Below are 10,012 nucleotides of genomic sequence, written 5' to 3'. Positions count from 1 at the left end.
TAACAGGTTGAGGATATTGAGATCCATAACCGGATTGAGGGTAGGATTGATAATTGAAAGGTACATTTCCCGTACCTTGAACGTAAGATTGACCTTGAGGTGGTTGATAACCTTGACTCGAGTACTGACCTTGGGGTAGATACCCTTGAGGTAAGTACTGATACTGGGGTTGACCTTGAGGTAAATATTGATACTGAGGTTGACCCTGGGGCACATATTGAGGCTGGGGTTGACCTTGAGGAATGTACTGTACCATGGGTACATACTGTCCTTGAGGTTGCCCTCCAGATGCAATTTGTGTACCTTGAGGTTTCCCCCCAGGCGTTAATTGAGGCTGCCCCCCCAGGCGGTAATTGACCACCTTGAGGTTGAGAACCGGGAATTGAACCTGACATCATATAAATGTCTCCTACACCCAACGGTTTATTACCATTGTTTCCAGCTAATGACCCATGTCCAATGGGTTGAGGAGATGCTCCTGCAAAAGTGCCAGAAAGTGACTGATACCCAGCAGGAACAGAAGGACCACCATACAAGAAAGATTTAGGGGGTTGAGTAAACATGGACGACTGACTAGACATATTTACAGGAGTATAAATACCTCCGGGTGGATAAGGAGTACGAGGTGGAGAAAAACTTATGCCTGAGTTGTCTAAGTAATTGGTTAATGAAAGATACCAAGTAGTACTTCTAGGTGGACTGTAAAAGATAGATTCACGCTCTCTTAGATCAATAGTAGGTTGATCTTCAAGAATAGGGCCTACTTCTTCTTCTGGAGCAAGTTCTTCAATAGCTATCAAACCAGAAGGAAGATTTTCAGTGATGACTCTTTCTACCCTAGGTGAATCAGGAACACTAGAAGTTGGAGTAACAGGTTCAGATATTTCAGGTTCTTCGCCTATATCACTAGTAGATGAAAAACTACCAGCAAGCTCAGAAACTGCAACAGCTTCAGGATTATAACCTGTTTCTAGACTTTGGTAATCTGGATGGACTACCAACGAAGACTCTCCTTCTTCAGGTGAACCTACTCTATTGCCACTAGGAGGAGTTACAAGGACTTTCAAACCTTCGTAATGACTCGGGACGTCTTGAGGAGGTTCACCCCGAAGTCTACGGGACTTCCTCAACAATTCGGCCACGGAAACAATCTCAGGAGACTGGCCCCGAAGTCTACGGGACTGTCTCGGTAATTCCGCCACAGTTAAAAACTTTTAACTACCGCACACGCAAACAAAGTAGAAATCTCAAAACAAACCACCTAAATTCTCTAAAGAACCAAACAAATTTGAATCACACGCTTAAAGAATCTAGGGCGTCAAACCATGCACAAACAGTAGCCTTCCGGACCGAAAACACTAGTTGGTGATGAAGCCCAACATCATCGAATTCAGTACAGAAGTGGTGGGTGGAACAGTTACCCCGGCAACCTGCTTAATGAATAGACCGGCACAAGTTCCTCCACTTTAACCGTATCGAGCTCCAGGTACAGTGGGATCTTCCCTCCACCGTCACCTCGGTAGAATCCTAAAGATAATGGTCACTAAGGTTACCAACACCAACAAATATACCTGGGGGAACAGTCTACGACCCGATAGCACGCAAGGGCAGAGTAACAAGCTCAATCCCCTTGCCGGCTCCTTGACAATAATCCAAGATTTACCGACAAGTGACCCTAGGCTCCTCGACAATAATCCAAGGTTTACCGTTTTTAATACGTGCGTATCTAGCGTCTTTCCCAATGAAGGAGGATTGATCCCCTCACTGGTTCGGACACGGTCTCGTGCTTCTCCTTTAAGAGGAGCTTTCCCAGAGTACAAATGAAACAGTTGGATTTATCCTACCACAAGATAAGCTACTTGTTTGGTTTTGCTGTCTTGGAGAGTTAATTACTCTCCTACTCCAAGACACTAGCCTGATCTATATTGGTGTTTGAGAGCCCTAGTAAATAAAAAGTTACTAAATTGATTTTACTTTAAGCGTTAATTTTTATGGCTTTTCTTTAAGACAAAAGGTAGCGGAGATGAAACTGATGGTGTGTAGACTCGACTCAAACCACTATAAAAATGCACTTAGGATGATTTATACTAATTTCCCTTTTCAATGAATTCCTTAGCTAAGAGAGTTGGAGAATGCAAAATTTATATAAAAACAACTTTCTTGGCAATGAAAATCAAAGAAACAAGCTCTTTATCTTTTTCAAAACATGCAACACATGACCACTAATTATTTTGCGAAAATGCCCTTTTCATATAAAGACTCAAATGCCACTAAGCAAACTTTTCTTTCAAAGGAGATTTTTGGATTTTTTCCTACTTAACAAAGCATTTAAAAATCAAAAAACAAACCTTTACAAATCTATGAAATCAAAGCTACTTAAAAGCAAATCAAAAGAAATTCACCTAATAAGCAAATCTAATGAGGCCAAAACTTACAAAGTATGATCCCAGGATGTTTTACTCAGTCAAAATGCAACTAAGGACTAGTTAATGCAGAACCAAAAACCAGTCAAAAACAAAAATCAAAATCTTTTGTTCTTTTTTGTAAAATGAAATTCACAGTTCAATCAACAAACTCTTCCGAGATTCGGCAAAGAGACAAAACAAAGGTAGATGTCTCACAAGGGTGAATTCTATGACAGGCCTGACTCCTAAGAGGGTTGAACAAAACCAGGGAGATCCAAAGTTTGACAACCTCTAACGCCAAAGTCACTACAGGACCAGTTAGAAATCAAACCCTAAGGGAAAATCTCTATGAATTCCACTAAAACACTTGACACTAACGAAACAAGTTCAGATGAAGATCTCTGGTAGGTAACCAGTGGATCTGAGTGGAAAAAACAAATTAAAAGCAAAATCTAAGAGGCAAAAAGGAGAAAATTGAAATTTTCTCAATTTTGACAGGGTACGCAAGCAACCTGTTTACACATGTGCGGGTATGCTCTGTGCACACAGTCGCAGTGCGTACAAATACGCATTGTGCTGAACTTAGAGCCTGCGTACTTCTAGCAAAACTAAGAAAAACTAAAATCTAATTTAACCCTAAGCTAGCCCACCCAAACACACAGTCAGACAACCAAAAAACAGAAAGAAAAAGACTTTTCTCAGATCAAAGTTTCAGACAAAGGAAAAATCATTCACATCAATGGAGTTCCCCAGTATGGTCGCCATTTTGTCATGCGGAAAGAGTCAATTTTGCGGACAAAACCAACCTCCCTAGAAGCTTAAGGCTTTCTAGTGACAAACAAGACAATTAAGAACAATCCTTCTCTAAATATGCATTTACCATATAAGAAACCAAGTGTTTAGATTCTACCTGTAGTCCAATGTTGTTGTAGTAGTCCAGCCTCGTCGATCCGGATGAGCTCCTCCTTCTCTTCGAAACCTGCATTCACTAACAATCAAACGATTAAATAGCACCTGAATATCTCATAAAATAAAACATATTTAACATACAGACCAAGGAGTATATGAAACAACTCATAAATAACAAATTGTTGAGAAGAATGGACTTATTTTTATTAATAGGAAACAAAAGAAACCATTACAACCTGAGCCTCGGTGTTGTGCAAGTTCCTCCCAGGGTCCAGCAAGAGTTTTCCTTTACTTTGACCAGCTCACCCACTTCCAAATGAAACAAGAAAGGATGAAAATCTCTACTCACAAGCTTCTACAAGGAAGTCCTAATCTCAGCAGCATCTACCCTTAGGAATGTTCAGCTTTCAACCTCCCCTCCCTCTGGCCCAATGCATGTATTTATAATGCTATAGAGGAAGTTAATCAGGTCCACCATCAATGGGATAAGCCCCTCTTTGGGTGGGTTAGCTCCCCTCGCGATGGGATAAGTTCCTCTTCCATAGGGATACATGAACCATCTAGAGGCGCTCCATACACGTCAAACAAGCTTCTAGAATGCTCTAGAAATGACCACAAGTAACTTTTTTGGAGTGAAAGTTGCGCCTTTGACCTTTACAGGAGTACGCACCCATTGCTTTACAGACAGAGCGTACAAGTACGCTGGTATTGTGAACTTGGGTTGCGTACACGCAGGTAAGGTTGAGAGAAACTACGTACCAGAGATAATTTGACTTTAAATGACTTTTCTCTCTTTCTTGGAGTTTGACATGGAAAGCAGAGGCATGAGACTTGCCAAGGAGGATAGTATGACATTTGATGGAGCCATACTAACTGCAAATAGTCATGGTGACATTTTTTAGTGTAACACTTTCCACAGGGGGCCATAAGAGAGATTAGTCATTTATCCAACCCTGCAATGCCCATTGTTTCTCTACACCAAAAGAACTTCTCAGAGCTCACAGATTTTGTCAATGCATATGCAGTATTCTTCAAAGTGTCCACCTTTACTAGCAACACCTTTTAGTCTTCTATCATATCCCTCACAAAGTGATATTTAACTTCAATGTGCTTTTTCTTTGAATGATATTCAAGGTTCTTTGCCAAGAATATTGCACTTTGGCTGTCACAACCTATCTTTATAGCTCCCTGTACTAACCCCATACTTGAACACAATCTCTGCAACCAAACTGCTTCCTTTCTTGCATGAGTGGCTGCCATGTATTCTGCCTCTATAGTTGATAGTGCCACTACATATTGTTTCTTATTCATCCAAATAACTGCACCTCCAAATAGGTTAAACACATACCCACTTATAGATCTTCTCTGATCTAGATCTCCAGCCCAGTCTACATAAACAAAGCCATGAATATCCAACACTTTGTCCAATACTGGTCTTCCTTGGTAGCACAAACCATAATCACTAGTGCCACGCAAATACCTAAAAACCCGCTTCAATGTTGTCCAGTGCTCCTTCACTGGTTTTCACATAAACCTGCTCAATACTCCCACTGCATGTGCAATGTCTAGTCTAGTACAAACCATCTCATACATCAGGCTATCGACTACACTTGCATATGGAACACGGGACATGTCCTCTTCCTCTTCTTGTGTCTTGGGACACTATTCAGCAAATAACTTTACACCTACAAGAATATGAACCTTCACCGATTTATTATCCTACATATTAAACCTCTGCAATTTTTTCTTGACATACTTCATCTGGTTTAACCAGAGCTTCCTCTTTGTCCGATCTCTTTTAATTTCCATGCCCAAAATATAATTTGCAGCACAAATATCTTTGATGTTGAATTTGGAGGACAAATGGGTCTTCAAATCCTGGATAATTTCTTTGTCATTTCCAACTAGCAACATATCATCCACATACAAGACCGGATAAATAACACGGTCACCAATTAATTTAAAATACACTCAGTGATCTGCTTTGCTTCTGGTAAAGCCAAGTCCCCGTATAAATGTATCAAATTTATGATACCACATCCTTGGTGACTGTTTTAACCCATACAAAGATTTCTTTAACTTGCATACCAGTTCTTTCTTACCCTTCACCGCAAAACCTTCAGGTTGCCTCATGTAGATCTCCTCTTCCAGATCCCCGTGAAGAAATGTTGTCTTCACATCCGTCTATTCTACCTCAAAATCAAAAGCAGCAGCAACAGATAAAAGTAATCTAATAGAAGTTACCTTGGCAACAAGAGAAAAAATATCACCAAAATAAATTCCTGGCACCTGGGAATAACCTTTTTCTACCAAGTGAGCTTTGTATTTCTCCACCTTTCCTTCTGCATTTGTCTTTTTCTTGAACACCCATTTACTGCCAATGGGTTTCCTTCCAGTTGGCAACTCCACCAGATCCCATGCCTCATTTTTATGCAAAGATGCCATTTCATCAACCATGGCCTCTTTACAGAGTTTTCCATCCTCTGAATCTACTGCTTCCTTCACAGTTCTAGAATCATCATCAGTAACAGATAAAGCAAAATTTGAATAGAAAGCAGATGGACTATACCTTTCTGGCTGCCTTCTTTCTCGAACTGGTCTTCTCACACCCGGAGTTTGTGGCTCTTCATCTTCTGATTCCTCCTCTACTATAGAGTCTGAATCTTCCTCCTTAAGCTCAAACTCTATCTTCTCAAGTTCCTTTAGTTTGACTTCATTTTTAATAACATATTTCACCTCTATGAACACGACATCTCGGTTGTACACAACTTTCCTTGTTACTAGGTTCTAAAGCTTATAACCCTTTAAACCATCCTTATACCCAATAAAGATGCACTTTTCAAATTTACTATCCAACTTTGTTCTCTTCTCCTTTGGAACATGTACATATGCATAACATCCAAATACCCTCAGATGTGAAAGAGAGGGTTTCTAACCAGTCCATACCTCTTGTGGAGTCTTATCCTCCAATTCCAATGAATATGATCTGTTGACTAGGTCTGTTGCCCTGAATTCATGTCCTAACCTGGCACCACTGAGCATGCTTCTTGCCCTTTCCATCAACGTCTTGTTCATTCTTTCTACAACTCCATTTTGCTGAGGTGTGTATGGAGTAGTCTTTTTCCGTGCTATACCACACTTCTTACAGAATTCTTCAAATTCCTTACTGCAAAACTCTCCACCGTTATCTGCCCTCAGCATCTTTATCTTCTTCTTTGTCTGGTTTTCCACCAAAGCCTTAAATTCTTTAAACCTGTCAAAGACTTCAGATTTCTTCTTAAGGAAAGATATCCATGTATTCCTTGAGAATTTATCTATAAATGATACATAGTACATAGACTTACCCAATGATGGAACCTTCACATGTCCAAACACATCACTGTGCACAAGCTCTAATATTTGTTTCGCCCTCTTACCACCAGAGGGGAAACTCACCCGATTCTGCTTCCCATATACACAATTTTCACATAAATCAAAATCCAAAGAGCTATTATTCATACCTTCTACCATACCTTTACCATGAAGTATTTGAAGGCCCTTCTCTCCAATATGTCCAAGCCTTTGATGCCATAGCATGGTCTTATCTCTAGAGACCACTAGATTTTCTGCTCCACTTTCAGGAACCACTGAACTGTTGCACCCATAAACAACATTGTTACTTTGCAGTCTGTACAGAGTTCCAATTTGAACTCCCCACATCAATACCAATTCCCCCCTAACCATCTTACAGGTATCCTTCTCGAACATTGTTTTTACACCTGCATTATCCAGCTTTCTTACAGAAATCAGATTTCTGACTGATGTAGGAATATGCAAAACACCCGGAAGTGTTCTAACCCTTCCATCTTGCAACTTCAACTTTACTTTCCTACGACCAACGATCTAGCCTTCCTATCATCCCCTAAGAAGACATCACCACCATCATATTTCTCATACTCGCAAGACCACTCTCTATGGGGAGTGAAGTGAAAGGATGCACCTGAGTCAATCAACCATGCCTTGTAATCTACATGTGTACTTGAAGAAGCCAAGTACACATCCCCACCTTCATCTGAGGTGGTTTTCACCTATGCAAAAGGAGCATCATTAGATCCCTTTCCTTTGTCAAGAGATTTAGATTTACAGTCTCTTTTGTAGTCTCCTTCCTTTCCGCATTTCCAGCACACCACCTTTATAGGTTTTACTAGAGATTTAGATCTCCCTCTAGATTTAGATCTCCCACTCGATGACTTATTTTTGTTTCTGTTCTAGGATCGTGCTCGTACAGAAAAGGCATCACCATTCTGGCTCTCCATATTTTTCCATTTCATCTCCTCCATCAGCAAGGATGAGACTATTTCATCAAACTGCAAGGTAGTGGCGTTGCTACCTATTGCAATAACCATACTCTCCCACGAATCTGGTAGATAACACAACAAACTAATGCACTTATCTTCATCTGAAATTTTGATATCAAAAAATGATAACTGACTTACCACAGTATTAAATGCATTCATATGCTTTGTCACCGAGTCTCCATCTTTCATCCTCAGGTTATATAGCTTTTTTTGTAGGAACAGTTTAATCACTAGAGATTTAGATTAGTACAAAGTCCCTAACTTGTCCCACAAAGCCTTCACTGTAGCTTCCCCTCATACATTCAACAATACTGAATCTGAGACACACAATTGTATTGTGCTTTTTGCCTTCCGATCCAACTTCTTCCATTCTTCATCAGACACACCCGTTAGTTTAGTACCTGTATCTACCACGATCCACTGATACTTATCCACCAACAGATCCTCCATTTTGAGTTTCCACAACTCAAAACTCTGACCATTAAATTTCTTGATCTCTATCTTTCCACTGCTCGCCATCTTCTTTCACTACCAGAATCGATCCCACAGATCTCCCACTGAATAGGGTCTACCACAGGCCCGAGCGAAACCCCTCAACAACAAAGGCATCCCCTTGAAGCCAAAATAGCTCTGATACCAAATGTAGGTTTTAACCCCATACAGAAATTACCTGCATACGAATTCTAGAACACAGAAAATAAACAATGCGAGAGCATAACACATAAAACACATATACACAGATATTTTCCACTGGATCCCAAAACCGGGACTACCAACTTGATTTTTCATTATGTTCCTTTCAATGTTACAATACATATTTATTCATTCCAAAGCATCCAATACCATGGACCGAAAACCATCGTGTCCAAAACCATGTGCAAAAGACATGCACAAAAACATAGGTAGGTCCGCCCAACCTAATATAGGGTCCAAAACCAAAATTTTCCTGGGTGCTACCCCAGACCCCCTAGAGTGGGGTTACCTGCACCCCTCAAACCCCCTGTGACTCCCCCCGCTATGTAATCGACGCAATGAAGGGGGGGGCTCCGCCCCCTTTCTAACCCCCCGGTTAACTACGTGGGGTAGTCGTGGAAAGAATAAAACACAACCCAACACTAAGACCACCTCACTCCATATTTTGAAACCATCCGGAAATCCAAAGCTCAAACCGATAAATAATCCCATCACACCATGGCTATTCAGAAATATCAAGGCTAGGATAAAATCTGTTGTCAAATCTCGACAAAATCCATGCCAATGAAAACAAAAGGACCAAATACCAACATGCATATACCATGCATGTCAAAACCAACTAGGAAATCACACATGCAATCTGTTACCTACAAATATTCCCTTTGAAGTTGCTTAATCATTATCTTCCTTTGATTTCATTGTCCTTCTTTGTTTTTCCTTTCCTTTCCTTTCTTGCTTACTTTCTTTCTCCCCTTGGCACTTTCTCCTCTATCAGACAACTTCTAACACTAATTGAAGAAAGACTGACAAAATCTTCCAACTAATGCTCTGAGGTATTTTTATTGATGAAGCCTTTAATTTCTTCTATTTTCCATTATTTCCTTTCTTTTCCTTCTCACATGAAACCTGTGACCTTTCACCTTCCTTTTCTCCTAATTTCCATTATTTTTATAAATAATGTGCCAAAAATACCTTTTTGCCTTTCCAAAGCCTTATCCATTGCCTTTGTCATTTTCCCCTTAGCCATAAAACACAATAAGTGATTCCCACTAGGATATTTTGCCCAACATTCAACTTGGAATAAGTGTCCCTTTGCCCATGGTCTTAATTTTCCTTTATTAACTTTTATTACATGAAATTTTAACCTGTGGTTGTTACTGTGACTCTTGTAGGAATAGAAAATAATTCAACAAAAACATCATTGTAAAACATCAGTTGCATAAAAATAACACTTGACACAATACTGGAAATGAAAACACACTTGCAGAATAAAATGACACATATTTTAGATCACTCTTGCAAGAAAGGAACTAGCAACTCTTGAACCAATTGCAAAGAACAATTAAATTTAAATTGCACAACCATCAATCAAATAAGAATCAACCATTCATCAACTAAATAACACACTAGAACAAATGTAACAACAACCAAATAACATTTTGCATCGACATCAAATTATAAAATTGTAGCAGCAATTGAACAGTCACAACATATTGTTAGTAAAAATTGATGATGCAAGAAATCTATATCATATATTTTGGAAACTATTTCAACCAATAGTAATGACAATGCATTGACAACAAGAATCTATAATAGTGATAACTGAAAGTATAACAAAAATTGAATTAACATAGCTCGCAATTAATTTAAAGTAAAATGAATATGTTA

The sequence above is a fragment of the Pinus tabuliformis genome, chromosome 2_2 (genome assembly GCF_031772625.1).
Source record: "Pinus tabuliformis cultivar Carrire ecotype Pingquan chromosome 2_2, CPIR1, whole genome shotgun sequence".
NCBI lineage: Eukaryota > Viridiplantae > Streptophyta > Pinopsida > Pinales > Pinaceae > Pinus > Pinus tabuliformis.
The sequence above is the reverse complement of the archived record's forward strand: the minus strand, read 5'-3'. Positions refer to the sequence as shown.